At 41.9% G+C, this 16,767-nt stretch overlaps 1 protein-coding gene and 1 non-coding gene across 2 annotated transcripts in view; both read right to left on the bottom strand.

The window, feature by feature from the left end:
* LRMDA (leucine rich melanocyte differentiation associated) overlaps positions 1-16,767 on the bottom strand; it is a 511,149-nt gene that overhangs the window by 184,808 nt on the left and 309,574 nt on the right. The window lies entirely within an intron of this gene.
* LOC128049121 (U6 spliceosomal RNA) lies at positions 11,253-11,357 on the bottom strand. Its single transcript, XR_008199488.1, has one exon. It is a non-coding gene; the product is annotated as a U6 spliceosomal RNA (small nuclear RNA).

The following is a 16,767-nucleotide window of genomic DNA, read 5'->3' on the forward strand; positions in this document are numbered from 1 at the left end:
CTGAAGCAGGACACCCAAAGTTGGTGCTCTGTGATGACCTAGAGGGATAGGGTGGGGAGGGAGGTGGGAGGGGAGTTCAGGATAGAGGGAACACATGCATACCCATGGCCGATTCATGTTGATGTATGGAAAAAGCCATCACAATATTGTAATTATCCTCCAATAAAATGTTTTCTTAAAAGTACCAATGGCTTCATATCTAGTCCCTGAGGCCCATCCTGTCATTCTGTGTCTCTGAGGCCCACTGCAAGGAGTACACTCACTTGCATTTGCATGATATTTCCATGTCCAGCTTCTCAACTGACACTCACAACTCTACAAGGTAGCTGGGTAGGTATGACTGTTCCTGTTTTACAGGGGAAAAAACTGAGGATCACATCTGTGACTTGACTTATCTGAAGTCTAAAACTCAAGCACTCGCAGATGCAAGTTTTAGAACTCTTGCCATCCAGACTTCTTGTTCGGTGCTTTTTCCAATACACACGCTATTTTCTTTAAAGGACAGGAGGAGTGGTTACTGGCAAACACTAGAATCCATTTCTCCAATGTGACTGGAAATGACTTCTCAGTGAATAAAACCGAAATACTTGCACCTGTTAGGTTTTCTAGATAGGAACATCAGCTTTAAAATAAAGTCAAGAGCAATATAAAACAGTATGACTCTAGGCAGAGTTGCTTAAAGTCTTTTTCCAAATCCAGGATGGTTACTTGAGATAGCTTGACGGATATGGTTTTTCTTCCTTTAAATATTCATAATTGGGGAGGAGTTCTTTTTGATTTAGTTTAGTGGCTTAGTCGTGTCCGACTCTTGATTACTTAAAATATTGTGTCTTCTGGCACAAAGCGCAAGGCCAATTATCACTTTTTCTCTTTTCTTTTTTCAACTGGCACAAAATCTACGAGAAGCCTCGAGGTGCAAATGATCTGTAGTCTATTTAACATCATGGTTATTTATTTTTATGAGACCTCATTGTTGTTCCCTAAATTACAGGTACATTCTTGGCTCCATGTCCCACTCTCCTGCAAACCGCCAAATACTGTTCCTATCTATATTTCCAAATAATCTTGAATACTTTGTCAAACATTCAACACTGCATAGATGGCATGTTGGACCAAGGCAAGGATCTGTAGAACTGAGTAATTTAACTCAGAACTGTGACCCCCAATTCTCTCCTAGGGGCAGTGCTACATGTTTTATCAGGATTGCAAAGGGAAAATTCTCAGGTTGCAACATTTCACAAAGATTGAGTCCTTTGAGTTAATGTTGCACTAGTGTTGAAACATCTAGGTATCTATATTTGTATAGTTTTACTTAGCTATTTGTGCCATAATTATAAAATGGGCCATCATTTTGCAAAGAATTAACATCCTCTTTTCTTCTTTTCAGCGGCCTTCTCCTAATCTTTGTCACTCTACTTTTGCCTTTGTCTCAGTAGGAGCTAAGTTCTTAAGACTTCTGGTTCCTCCAACATGGAAAAATTCCCTGGGAATTTTTTGGTAAACAAATTTCGTTAAGTTGCTGCAATTTAAGGTCAAAATTTCCCCAGCCTTACCAAAAGAACAAGTTAAAGTAATAACAACTGTCCCTGGAATACAAATAATAATCCCTTATAGTTTTAAATTACAGTTTTTACACCACTCTAATTTATGTTAAGCAAAAGAATAAAGTGCTAAACAAATATAAGATTATATTTGTATTGAAGTTGCCCCTTTCTCTAACTGTTAAAAATCCACTTAAACTTTGAGGTTGGGTATAGGTATCAATGCACAAAATGGTTCCCTATCCCACAAGCACAGCTAATTAACCTCTTCTTTGCACCTCCCATGTTTCTCCTTATACAACTATAACAGCCTATTTCATGACACTGAAGTTATTTTCACACATATCTTCACTAAATGTTCCTTAAAAAGGGAAAGACTCTCTATTTCCATGTCATGGTCCAATTCTTAGGAACTCAAAAAGTGTGGTTGAAGTGAGCTATCCAGAACCCTGTAAAGAAAGAGGTCATGTAACCATTATTCCCTCTTAAAAACAAGCTAACTGAGCCTCAAAAAGCTGAAGGGATCTTGCCAAAGTCACAGATCTTGTTAAGAGAAAGAACTTGAATCCAGGTACCTGCAGCTCCAGGGTCCATGTACTAATATTACATCTCTGTCTTTGGGAACTCTTTTCACAGAATGATCCTCGAAAGTTCAAAGCAACTTAGCTATGCTCATTTTGTTAATTTAGTCCAAGGAATTAAAAAAGAAAAAAAACCTTTGTTTTTAAGAAACAAAATTCTACATTTTTTTCATGGAAAAAGTTGTTTATGTCAACAAACTAATAAGGAAAAGAAAATGGGAAAGGAAAGAAAAAAAAACACAAAGGAAAGAGGAAAGAAAGGAAAGTTAGGAAGGAAGAGGGGACAGATGGACAAAAAGCCTGAGCAAAAGCATCCAAATTAATTTATGTCATCAAACTGAGTTTCAACCTGCCTTTCTAATTTTATTTACCATCACTACCCCCTACTCATTCTGTGTTCCAGTTAATTGGTCTAGTTGTGACAATACTAATGATACACAACTAAAAACAAATTGATTCTTATATTGATCTTATATCCTGCAACCTTGCTAAATGCACTTTTTACTTCTGGTAGCTTTTTACAGATTCTATTACATGATCACCTGTGAATGAAGAGAGCTTTGTTTCTTCCTTTCCAGTCTAGTCTTTTTTTTTTCTCTTTCTTGTTTTCTTGCTTTGCTGCACCAGCTAAAACCTCCAATACAATGCTGTGTAGATATAGCAAGCATATTTCTGTACTTTAAAAACAACAACAACAACAACAAAATGATTGAGTATTTTTCAGACAGTGAGTAAATTCTACACCAGTTAAAGGTAAGAATCAGTCTCCATCCTAAGGATGTTATGACCTGGTGGAGAAGCTCTCTCTACTGAAAAACAAATAAAGCTGGAAAGATAAGGCCAGAACAGGCCCTTGAATAATGAAAGTACCCACAGCAGGAATAGGAGCCTCATTACTTACAGGACTACTATGGCCCAGGCACTGTTGAAAGATCCAGGTATGTATTAATTCATTTGACTCTTCCATCTTATCCTCATTTTATAGGCAGGGAATAAGAGACACAGGAAAAGAAGTAATTCATGTCTCCACAGCCAGTGTTCTCAAGAGCTGGACTAAATTGCCTTCAGTTACCATGTCTTCATTAATAGGTATTGAGTGTCCACTCTTTGCTAATTACTATGTCACTTTCAATTAATTTAACTATCACAATTATCTTATCTTATGAAGGAACTGAGCTTCAGAGAGTTTAAGTGACCTGTCCAAGGTCACCCAACTAGCATAAGACTCAAACCAAAGTGTCCTGACCCCAGATTCAATACTTTTTCCTACCACTCCCTGATTCCTCTTCAAATAGTTAATATTCACACAGCACTTTGCAGCTTACAAAAATTGTGATCACACTTATGCCTTCACTGCCACTTAAAGGAGCTGAGATTTTATTCAATAGGCAAAGGAGAACCTTTCTCTGTTTTTGAGGGGAGGGAAAATGTGAAAGGTAGAAGAGGGATTTGGGGAGGATGAGCACAGCACTCTACTAGATGGGTTTGCTGGGGCACATATGCAAGCACAGGGTTAGGAGGCTCCCACCTCTCAGGACCTTCTACATTCACCTCTGAACCTGTGAGTCCCTCCCTCCAAACTCATTTGCCAGTCAGAAGAAGCCCTGCCTGGAGGGAACTCCCAGAAGAGCAGAGATAATAAAAGTATTTCTTATGTCACTTCTCCCTGCATTTAACTTTGGAAGAGTATTTTTGTTAACTGGGAAGAGCACACCAAGGAACCATTATCACTGATACAAGAAGAAAACGGATGGTAGATTTCCTCAGCCACGTCCTGTCAGTGTCAACAATTTAACTAAACATATAATAGTCATAACCTCATCAGTGTTAAATTTTCTAGGTTTCTGGCACATATCTCTTCATCTCCCTCATTAAGTTTATAGAGTGTTCTCTGGTACATTTGCTCAGTATGAAGATTTCAGTTTCAACTGGCACATATTGGAGTCAGACGGGAATGATCTTTTCTGCCTTAAGTAGTTAGCAGAATACGAGAGCATATGAAATGGACCAATGCCCACAGCCAGGTATTTGGCCAGTAATTGCAGATGGGTTTGACCCCATCCATCACAATCCCACCCTGCTCACTAGAGATGGGCCCAACACAGAGAGACTAACCAAAGCTCAAAATGTGAATAGTTACTCTGATTTTAATATCTCCCTTGATTCATACCTTGCATCACTATTGTCTACTTAGGGACTCACCTCATTCACAACTGGAGTCCCAAGGTCCTCATTATTATGCCCACTTTAGGATGGTTGCTCCAAACAAACTCCGTAAACCCAAATCTATCCTGATCCTTTGCACTTAACCTAAAATGGACAATCTAGTATTCTGTGCTCAGCTATGTCAGATGAAAATGATTGTTAAAAAAATTTTTTTTCAGGCAACTACTTAAGTGACAGCGATACGTGAACTGTGGACTTCCAGATGTTCAAGCTGGTTTTAGAAAAGGCAGAGGAACCAGAGATCAAATTGCCAACATCCACTGGATCATCAGAAAAGCAAGTGAGTTCCAGAAAAACATCTATTTCTGCTTTATTGACTATGCCAAAGCCTCTGACTGTGTGGATCACAATAAACTGTGGAAAATTCTGAAAGAGATGGGAATACCAGACCACCTGACCTGCCTCTTGAGAAACCTATATGCAGGTCAGGAAGCAACAGCTAGAACTGGACATGGAAAAACAGACTGGTTCCAAATAGGAGAAGGAGTACATCAAGGCTATATACTGTCACCCTGCTGATTTAACTTCTATGCAGAGTACATCATGAGAAACGCTGGGCTGGAAGAAGCACAAGCTGGAATCAAGATTGCCAGGAGAAATATCAATCTCCTCAGATATGCAGATGACACCACCCTTATGGCAGAAAGTGAAGAGGAACTAAAAAGCCTCTTGATGAAAGTGAAAGAGGAGAGTGAAGTGGGCTTAAAGCTCAACATTCAGAAAATGAAGATCATGGCATCTGGTCCCATCACTTCATGGCAAATACATGGGGAAACAGTGGAAACAGTGTCAGACTTTATTTTGGGGGGCTCCAAAATCACTGCAGATGGTGACTGCAGCCATGAAATTAAAAGACACTTACTCCTTGGAAGCAAAGTTATGACCAACCTAGATAGAATATTTAAAGCAGACATATTACTTTGCCAACAAAGGTCCGTCTAGTCAAGGCTATGGTTTTTCCTGTGGTCATGTATGGATGTGAGAGTTGGACTGTGAAGAAGGCTGAGTGCCGAAGAATTGATGCTTTTGAATTGTGGTGTTGGAGAAGACTCTTGAGAGTCCCTTGGACTGCAAGGAGATCCAACCAGTCCTTTCTAAAGGAGATCAGCCCTGGGTGTTCTTTGGAAGGACTGATGCTAAAGCTGAAACTCCAATACTTTGGCCACCTCATGCAAAGAGTTGACTCATTGGAAAAGACTCTGATGCTGGGAGGGATTGGGGGCAGGAGGAGAAGGGACAACAGAGGATGAGATGGCTGGATGGCATCACCAACTCGACAGACATGAGTTTGGGTGAACTCCGGGAATTGGTGATGAACCAGGAGGCCTGGCCTGCTGAAATTCTTGGGGTCCAAAGAGTCGGACACAACTGAGCGACTAAACTGAACTGAACTTAATTGACAGTAAGCATGATATGACTTCTTTCTCAGGGGCTCCTGTATTTTAAAAAGAAGTACACAGAATCAGGTATATTTTAAACTATAGAGTAAGTTCAGCTGTGGAGAGAAGGTTCTGAACAGCTTCAGGGTAGGACTTATTCCAGCATCCATCAAATGTCCTTTGGGAAACAGCTAACCCTATCAATATACGCAGACCTCAGTTTCCTCTTGTCATTTAGGAATATAATTACTGCATCATTGTGGGGAATGATCAAGTTGGTTCATAACTATCATAAACCTCTCAGAAAGCAATACAGTACTCTACACAAGTGAGAGGTTTCTGAAGACTTTGGTACTTTGTCCTTTGTATAAGTAACACACTTGACCTCACTCCATGGAGTCAAAAGAGACTGGAAACCACCTGGGTAATGAATCTATCTTTCAGCTAGACAGGAGTATAACTTGTACCTACACTACTTCCTGGGTTCAAATCCAGATTAGCCTATCTCTCGTTTCTCAACTACCCACAAAAACAGAGTCCCTGTTTCTTGGGTGCCACCTTTAACACTGGCAGCAGGCACCTTCTGGAACCTGCTCACAAGGGTTGCCATACCAACAATGATGAACCAAGGCAGTTTGTGGACCAACTCAAGGGCAACAAGATGCTCTTGGTCCTGAGATAAATAACTGAACCAAGGATATGATCCATGAAGAAAGATCAAATTTGCTACTGTCTTACTTTGAATTAGAGCTCCATTCCCAACCATAACAAACCTTTGTATTTTTATCCAAAATGGATCCTCACAGACCTACAACTGCTACTGTCTTTTAACCAAGACATCAGTAGTTGTTGTTTAATTGCTCAGTTGTGTCCAACTCTCTGTGACCCCATGGACTGAAGCACGCCAGGCTTCCCTGTCCTTCACCATTTCCCAAAGTTTGCTCAAACTCATGTCCATTGAGTCAGTGATGCCATCCAACCATTTGATCCTTTGTTGGACATCAGTGCACAGTCTAAGCCTTCCTTCACTACTCTTCATTCCCAGGTTCCTTAGTGCATTAGAAGTCTATCTGTTTATCTATGAACGTAGTAAGTTCTAGGTTTGGGGGGACCGGAAATTATAGGAAAATGATCTCAAAATTCCTGGTCAAAGTGTCACAGGAGGATCTGAAGAATATCCTGCGACATTCTCTTTGTTTACAAGACAAGGAGTTGAGGCCTGAGCTTAAAGTCACATGCTGGAGTTGCAAAGCAGATATGAAATGCAGACTCGGGTCTGCATATGTATCCACTCTACCATAGGGCATCCTTCCCCTCTGCTGCCCATGCCATCAGCACTAATGGAACCGCCTGTCCTGTCACTGTTCCCTAGGAGTTAATGAAGGTCTTACATCCCCACTAACTTTTGAAACGTCTACTTTCCCTTCCATGGGTCTTCTCATATTTCCTCCTCAGCTTCCTGGTCAGCACTGGGAACTAATGGACCTGTCCTCTACACTTCTGCAATGACCAATGGAATGGGTGAATACCTGACTGCACAAGTCCTTATCACCAGCACTGCTGTGGTCTGTTAGCTAAGATGCCAATGTTTTCTCTCATAAAATACAACCACCATGACTCTAGGGGAATGAGGGTATGGAGGACAACTGCTACAGCTAGCCAGCTCCATAGGTCATTTGCTGCATGTTCTGTGGCCCATGGCTTGCCTGGTGGCTCAGACCGTCAAGAATCTGCCTGCAATGCAGGAGACCCAGGTTCAATCCCTGGGTTTGGAAGATCCCCTGGAGAAGGAAATGGCAACCCACTCTAGTATTCTTGCCTGGAGAATTCCATGGACAGAGAAGCCTAGCAGGCCACAGTCCATGGGATCGTGAAGAGTTGGACATGACTAAACAAGTAATACTCTGTGGCCCACGGTCACACGAGCCAGTGTGCAGGAACTGAAAAGGCAAAATGAGACCGCAGCCTGGGGATGGGAGGAATGCTGCCCCTAGCCAACCATCTCTGCCGCGGGAGGTTGATGACAGATGCAGAACACACAACTCTGGCTGGATGCCAAACATCTGGACTCAAAATCAAGCAACCATGTAATTCCAATCAAAGAAAATCTAATCAACAAATATTTCCAGTGCCTACTATGTGCATCTAGACAGCTGTGGTTAAAATGAAAGACATTTAAGTCCTACTCAAGCCCCAAATTCCACTGTTCTCTGTTCCAGATGCCTGATACTGTATTAATCAAACATTCATGTTTTGAATCAAGCACCTGTTGGTATACGTTGATGTGCAGGCAAAACCAAGAGTTTGGCATTATTTCTCGTCCCCTTTGCTGGTACCCTTGTCAAGCTCCTTAGATGGAGGCTGAGAAGAATGTACCCCCTACCATGTCTAGCACTTCTATGCTTTGCTGCCTACTGCTCCCAGAATGCAGCTGGGCTGGGGGGGGCCATGCTGCCTCCCACTTTTCCAGGGAGATATTCAGGTGAGAACACCACCAGAGGCAATGTCTTTCTGAACTCAGTGTTCAGTTGCCTCTAGGCTCACACACACTCAATGCCAACAGGGAACCCTGTGCATCATTTGGCATCTGTAGCGCTCTAAGAACAAAGGATATAATATCCCTTTGTTTCTGGACATCCTAAAGTGAATGACATCTTGGTTGACAACTATGATTCCATATTCTTTTGTAAATCAAGTTATTTCCGAAAGAGCTTAAAAGAGGTGAATGAACATTCAGTGGCTTTCTATCTGGCATTTCTCCCATGAGGACTGCCAGAGCTTTTACTGATAATCCCACCAAGCATTGTGGTCATGAAATGAACCGAGTCTAGGGATTTGCTTCCAGCTTGCTTTAGGCCTTTCACTGTTCTCACGCTTCACTAAGAAGAAACAGCTACTGAGGGAAAGGTGGGAGCACCTCTCCATATGTGATAGTGGTCTCTGATTTGTCAAAGTCCCCTAGCTGTTGTCAGGCAGGCTCTGCACACACTTCAAATAGCAGCATGATTGTGCTCGTCTTTCCTATTTCCACAATGGCCTCTAAGTTTCTCAAAGTCAACTGAGGTCTCACACCTCAGGACACCTAGCCAAGGATGTGCACGAGAACCATGATATGATGCTTACAGACAGGGAAAGAGCAGACCACTAAGGCCAGACTTACTTGTAACCTTCCTACAGGAGATAGAGGTGGGAGACTCTGGAAATGTGGGTCTCCACACCCTAGGTGTTGTGGCTACCTCCTCAGAAGTGTGAAACAGAGGACCCTCTGGTCATTTACATTTTACACCTCTGCTGCCCACTACAGAGGGTGGTTTCTGCAGCCAGTCTGCTCAGGGAGCCACTGGGCTTCCTCACTGTCCATGCTCAGCTAGTCAAGGGAAAGAACATTAAGGGTGCTTTCCTCACAGGCCTGAACAACACAGAAGAAAGTTTAAAAGTTCCATATCTGTGGGGCAATGCTGTTCTAGACAGTGCTTTGGATGATTTCAAATAAGCCATCCTGCTGAGTAGATGTACCTACAGCCAGGGGGTGGTGAGTAGAGCCTATGCCAGATTTTGATCCTGCTACCTTGCTCCCTTGGTTTATAGAAAGCCTGCAGTACTTTCTCATCCTTAAACTCAGGACCTAGATCAGGTTTTGAATGGTCTATCCCCTATACTCTGAGTCCCACTCTGATGTCCCTAACTCTACACAACCCCTTTGGTTCTATTCAAGAAGGAAGTTCGCAAGACAGCTTCCTCAAGAACAAAAATTGCAACTCAAAAGTCTCAGCTCCTTTTATCCTCTCAACCCCACCCCCAGCACCGTGATGACCTCACAGGTGAGAAAGAGGCTGTAAGAGGTGGAGAGGGCATCCACACCTCCCTGTCTCCTTCTACCTCCTGCCAATACTCTGTACCCTCAACCTTGTTCTATCTTTCTCACTGGACTCTATTTCACTAGCTCTCCACTAACTTGTTACCAACTTGATGCATGTGCCCAGAAGAGAGGGACAGAAATTCCAAAGTCACCACTTATCCCCTCCCAATGCCAACCCCCTTATGGAATTCTGTGACCCAAAGATGACCCTAGCCTGCATACTGAATTTTTTTTTTTAACACTGTAAAAGAACTATTTCTGCAAAGAATTTTGAAGTTGTCATTTTCATTTTAAAAATAAGATGATAAAACACACACACACAAGCCATTATTTGTAAAATGACTGCAGATGATGAAGAGGAATGCATATCAATACATACACATGCATACAGATGAGTGAGTGAGTACATGTGTATATATGTATCTACTTGGGGGCCAGAAGGAGCCTCTCAGATGAAGAGAGTGACTGAATACTATGGAAAATGACAGGAATCAAGAGTGTTTTCAAATTTCTTCTAGTTTTTCCTTCCACCAGTCCCTCCAAATTAAAAAAGAAAAAAGTTTTTGTGGGAATTCCATTTAAATTTGATATCTAAATGAGCTTCAAAGCAGTCACATGCATGGCAGAAATGCAGGGGTTACAAAGCAGGGTCTCACTGTGGTATGAGAATGATTGCTAGCTAGAAAGGGAGATTTTCTAGTTCTCCTCTGGTATTGCTTAGCTAAATAAACTCTGACACCTCTGCGCCTCGATGCTTGATATCTTAGATTCTTTCCAGAGCTTACTAGCGTTCCGTGGTTGTATTATTTAAAAATTATGTGGATATTTGGAATAATGATTACCATGTCTATGACGACCACCACTGCCACCACCATTGGCATCCTGACTTCTCTTCTTTCTAGACCAATCTGCAATTGCCTAGTTATACCTGTACCTTAAGTGAACAAATAATAGATTTCCTCATTTTGCAAGAAAGACTACAGACAGAATTTTCAGTGACTCTACAGAGGAGCCTGGTGTGCTGCAGTCCACGGGGTCGCTAAGAGTCAGACACGACTGAGCGACTTCACTTTCACTTTTCACTTTCATACATTGGAGAAGGAAATGGCAACCCACTCCAGTGTTCTTGCCTGGAGAATCCCAGGGATGGGGGAGCCTGGTGGGCTGCCATCTATGGGGTCGCACAGAGTCGGACACAACTGAAGCGACTTAGCAGCAGCAGCAGCAGCAGCAGCACCAGCTACCACTATATCTGGGTAGTGCCAAGTTCAGACTTCATGAGAGCCAAAGAGCCCAAGGCAACACTATCTCAACACTATCTCAATAATGGAAGACCCTCCTAATTGGCTTTCCAATGCAGCTGTCAAAGGGAGTAATGGAAATGCCAAGAAAATTTGATCTTCAGAGAGCTTGGACTCTGCTTAGGATCATGAGCTTGGGCCAGGTTCAGACTTTTCAAATGCTACTCCAAATACTCCCTAACCCAGGAATTTGGGGCTACTCAAATGCTAACTCAGTGTTCCTTCCTGTCACAATCAGCATTCATGCAATTCTTTACACTGTAAACAGCTTATGAAGTTGGATTGTGTCATTCCTCCACTACACAAAAGAATTAGACTCCTCAACCCAAAGGTATCTTGGGTAAGTTCATCTTCTTCTATTTTTTTAAAATATAGGATGCTTCAAGAATTTGCACATCATCCTTGGCCAAAAGCCATGATTATCTTTTCTGTGTCATTCCAGTTTTACTATATGTATTGTTGAAGCAAGCATGGGAAGGTCTTTCTGAGAGATGGAATGGTAAGTGGTAAAAATCACCGGTTTTGGAATCACACAGGCCAGCATAACTTTCAAAATCTCGGTTAAGAGAAGGTAGCATCTGAGAATTACCCGTGTGTGTTCTGTGTAAGGATTATTCATCCCTTACCTCATCAGTTACAGTTGTTGGCACAAAGCGTGCACTCAATAAATATTTATTGAACTAAATTATCTGTCCTCATATTGAACAAATTTACTTTCACTTAAAGTGGGCTCCACAATCTCTTGGCAACCTGATTCTATGTTCCCTGCAGTTTCTTTAAGGATGAATTCTGGGTTCGGGATATTGATGTCTTTGTCCCACCTCATCCATAAAGTCTTCCCTGACGACTCTAGCCTACCTACTCTCCTTATTCTGACTGCCTGTTGTACTTATTCCAGGTTCTAGTCACTTTGGCACACATGTGATATCTTATCTTGCCATGGAAAATGCGTTTCATAAACACATCATCCTTCCCAGGAGCCTATAAGTTCCTCAAGGGCAAAGGCCATATTTGGTATTTATTTCGTACGTCCCATGGCACACAATGCAATATAGAGCCCATAGCAGACTCTGAAAAAGGACCGTTAAATTGAGATGAATTTTAAGGACAGTTCTCCACTGCTAGTGAAGACTTTCTTTCAGAGAAGTACTGAAAGGCAGGATTGGCTATATTCATAGTTCCTTTCACCAAGCTAAGCCCATAAGTCTCTACAGTTGATGTGCTAGTTAGGAAACAAAGAATCAAAAAGCAGCTGCTTACTTTCAACAAGGAAGAGATCGTATTTCAGCTGTGGATTGCAGGATTTCGTGTGTCAGTCACTCTTGACTCTTGGCCAAACCCTTTGGTGTTATCAGGAACAAAAAGCAACCCAGAGATATGTCAAATATCAATTTCCAATTACTTTCTTGAAACACATTTCTGCCACTTGGGAAAACTCCCAAGGGATCTGTAGCCCCTTATCAGCTTAGATTGGGTTTGTCTTTCAGTCAAACAGGTAACACTCAGCAATGCCCGGTTTAGCCTCGATATTACAGTGTCCTCCTCTGACACTCAGGTTCTCTTGTGAAGTCTTCAATATTGGCTTACTCTGTCATTGGAGACCTGGCCCCAGTATGGAAGGCCTGATATTATACCCTGAACCGAATGTGTCGGGGCAGAATGGGGATAATGCCAATCGCTATGGCGAGCCATTGTCACTAAGGTTTCCCAAGACTTAATTTGCGTTGAGATGTTGAATGCAGGAACAAAGCCTCATGCAGGGCTTGTGCGTCTTCAGCTCGAGCCAAGCAGGGAAGAAACAAGAGAGTCTCTAAGTCTTCATTTTGATACTCAAAACACAGAACAACATTTCTACCCTCTCTGTCACAGAAGACAGGCCACAGACTAATTGAAAAAATCTTTGGTACTAGGGATGTTAAAACTGAGGATCTGCACAAAACCAGAAATCACATGTCCCCTTTATTACAAAGTAATGGAACAGAATTTGCAAAAACCAGGAAACATTTCTGGGTCCATAAATCAGCCCAGTTGGAGGAAAACGCAAATGGCCAGCACCTGGAATGAGCCTTGGTCTGGAGCGGGAGAGCAGCCTAAAGCCCAGAGCTGCGGGGCCAAGGCTCCAGACTGTGCACTGTGATTAATGACTTGAGTGAAAGGTCTCAGTTGAAGCTGAACAATTAACTTGTTCTCTCCACATCTCAGATCTCTCCACAGCATAACTATGTCTTCCCTGATTGTTCCTATTTACCAAAACGCAAGCCAGTCTGGGAAGCTTCGAACATGTCATCATCAGACTGTTTCTGACAATCGGAGAGCCCTGGTGTTTGTCAGGACTACTTTCGTCAAATCATCTGTTTCGACTCTGCATGCAAGCCTCAACCTTTCAGTTCCTTTTCAAGTTTAAGAACCATCCAAATGAGGCAATGGCATTGGCCTCGATCCGTAAAAAAAAAAAAAAAATGTCCGGAGCTCAGAGGTTTCCAAATGGACAGCATATGGCCTGGCTTGTTTCTGGTCACTCCTCAAAAAGTTCTTAGGGAATTGAATGTCCATGAGATTAATGGTTCCCTCCTGTCTTGCCTTTATCCTCTGGAATAGGTTTCTCTAATCTCTTTCAGATCCTCTAAAGCATTTACATTAAACCAATCACTCCTCCCGAATCTACAACAGAGATTCTGATAAGACCTGTTAGAACCAAGGAAGTCTCCAAACCTCTCCCTGTTTCTCCAGGAAGTAAATCTGTAGATGGGAAAGAAAAGCAGGTAACCCCAGAATTTGATTCTGAATGTGTTAATACAAGTACCTAAGAGGGGTACCCCCATAGAATCCAGTTTCCTCATTTGATCTTCCAAATGCGCCCCCCATTAGGTAGGATTGCAATAGTACTCAGCGTGTTGCCTAACAACATCCACCCCATGGACCTGCCACGGGGCTGACCCCACTTCCCCTTTAGCCAATCCCGTTTCCCTCAGTGAAGGCACCCTGTCTCCAGGAGACATCAAAAACAATAACACTAGTAACAGAAGTGTCATCAGCCACAATAATAGCATACATGTATAGAGCGCTTACAATGGGCCAGAAACTCTCCAAAATAGTCTATTTATACCAGCTCACACTGTCCTCACAACAACCTTACTAATGTAGGTATTATTATTATACCTATATTACAGAGAGGGAGATACAGATTATCTTGCCCAAGGTCACAAAGCCATTACGTGGTAAAGTGAGGATTCAGACACTGGTCTCATTCTTAAAACTATCCTATGGTGCAACTACATTCTCTAGAGCTGTGGTCCCCAGGTACCACTGTAGATGAGGTTAGCAAAGCAATCCTTCTAGAATGACATTCCTGAGCAGTCAGGCCTGGTGAATCCTGTTTCTGCTACTCAGTGAGTAACCTCCAAAGAGTTCTGAGTCTCTGAGCCCTTGTTGGTCTCATCTGTGAAACTGGCATGATACAAAGAGCTGCCGTGTAGGGTTTCAGTGAGGTTGGTGAGATAACGCTATACAGGACCTAGCACTGTACCTAAACATGGCAGCTAAATAAAATGGAAGCTACAGAAATGCTTATCACTAATCAGATCAGCTCATACTGACTAAAGGAGCTGGAGAAGATGAGACAGAAATAAGCACAGCTTGGAATGTGAATATGAAATGCAGGTCAAAGTGGTAACCCCAAAGAGACTAGGAAACTAACAAGTACTGATGAGGAATATCTACCTTCTTGGCCTGACTCAATTTATGTAGCCTCTGGCTTGGCTTATTCCCATGAATGAAAAAATTCTAATTTTAAAATACATACAACATTAAGAAGGAATGAACACATGTCCAGACTGGGATAATTAGAATATTCTCCCTGAAATCCCTAGTCCAGAGGAAGAGCAAGGCCTCCTGCATGGCCCGTGTGGCTGCCCCAGAGTCAAGCTTGGAGCTCCATCCTTCATTGCACACTTCCTACATGTTCCTGCCGACCCCTAACACATCACATTCTTTGCATCAATAAGGACTGGTGCCAGAACACACTAAATTGCCTTTGACTACATTTAACTGATCTAGTATTTTTTTATGATTCTTTCTTGTTGCACCATTTTTCACTTTTGACTTTACAATTCTCTGCTGACTTTAAATAAAGCTTTTGCCAGACTACCCAAGGTGGTTTTTAATAGAGATTTAGGGGCTAGGTTGTGTTGTGGTTTGGATTCAGATTCTCCTGCAGCAATAAGGGGAAATTAACTAGGTGGTTTCAACTCAAGTGCCCATTTATACTCAGAATGGACAGAGAGCTTATCTTCTTCCAAGCCTTGTAATCATGACACTACAAAGTGATATTCAAGAAAGAAAAAAAATTAGGTAGCAATAGCTTCCACACCACAAAACCACTGCACAGTGCCCCTGTAAACCCACATGGCTGGAATAATATACAGGCAGCCCGGGATCACTTGCTGAGTGACAGGGAGGAATCTGACCACAGTGCGTCCTCTGCCAAAGATGATGCTTGTTCTCCTTAAGATGGGGAACTCAAATGACCCTACAGGAGTTACACGAGCTTGCCTCCTGTCACTGCTCCCTCCTCTGTGCTATCCCTGGGCCCCGCTGCCTTCTGCCTAGAGGAAACACTGGGAGCCAGCAGGCCTTCAGTCACTAAAAAGGCGACATGACCGGCCAAGACCCCCAATCGGATATGAAGTCAGTCCCCCAAACTCACATTTGTTTTTCAGAGAAGAATTACCTTGAGTTAATTACCTCTTGAAAATATAAAATTGATAAGTCAGTAAGAGTTTGCTTTTGTCTCATTAGTCATTATTATCCAATGCCTGCTCCATTACAAATGAAGAGGAAAAAAACATATGTTAAGTATTGAGAACAACAGCTTTAAAAATATCTGTGTACTCCTCATCAAGTTTAGAGATAAATACATCTCTTGGGTTGTTTTTGTCTTTGCCTCTACCTACCACTGATGGTAAATGCAACTGAATTTGGGTTTTTAATTCCAGTAGTTTTCTTCATAGCTTTGCCACTTCTATAAGGACTCTTAAAATAATGTTTTAATTTGCATTTTTGAACTTTATGACAGTACACCGTATCATTCAGTGAGTTTCTTTTCTCCCAATTTTGTGCATTCATCCATGCTGAATGTTACTCGACTTTACTTAATGAACCATTCGGGCTGTTTCCAGTTTTATTGTCTGTTTTGTGTTTTGTTTTCCTACTACAGAAAATGCTATGCATATAGGTCACATTGATTCGAACGTGTACAGTAACTTTTCCTAGGTTAGAACTTGGGGAGTAGAATTGTTGGATCTTAAGAGTTTGCATATATTCAAATTCACCAGATAATAACAAATTGTTTTGCAGAGTAGATACACTGACTCACACTCCCACAAAAATAACTTGAGTTTCTGTTGCTCTACAACTTTACAGCAGTTGGTATTACCAGGCTGTTTACATTTTGCTGAGCCAGTGAATACAAAATGTATCTTATAGTTTTAATTTACATTTCCAAATTTAATTTTTTATAATTATTAAGCAATTTTTGGATAGTTTGAAAATTCTTTGTTCAAAATAGCCATGAAATGCAGTGTTTGTAAAGGATAGCTGAGATACTATGGCTACAGAGAAAGATACTGTGTACCTAGATATAGAGGAGTCAATACCTCTCTGTCTATATCTGCCATTCACACTTAAAGCTACAGTCCATGGGCTAAATCCGTCCTGTCACTTACTTTAGAAAACACAGTTTTACTGGGACACAGCCACGCTTGTTTCCTTACATACTGCCTACAAATACTTTCATTCTACAATGGCAGACAAAGCTGAGTAGTTACAGCAAAGACCATCCGGCCTCCAAAGCCTAAAACACTTATTACAGCAAAAGTTTGC

The sequence above is a fragment of the Budorcas taxicolor genome, chromosome 5 (assembly GCF_023091745.1).
Source record: "Budorcas taxicolor isolate Tak-1 chromosome 5, Takin1.1, whole genome shotgun sequence".
NCBI lineage: Eukaryota > Metazoa > Chordata > Mammalia > Artiodactyla > Bovidae > Budorcas > Budorcas taxicolor.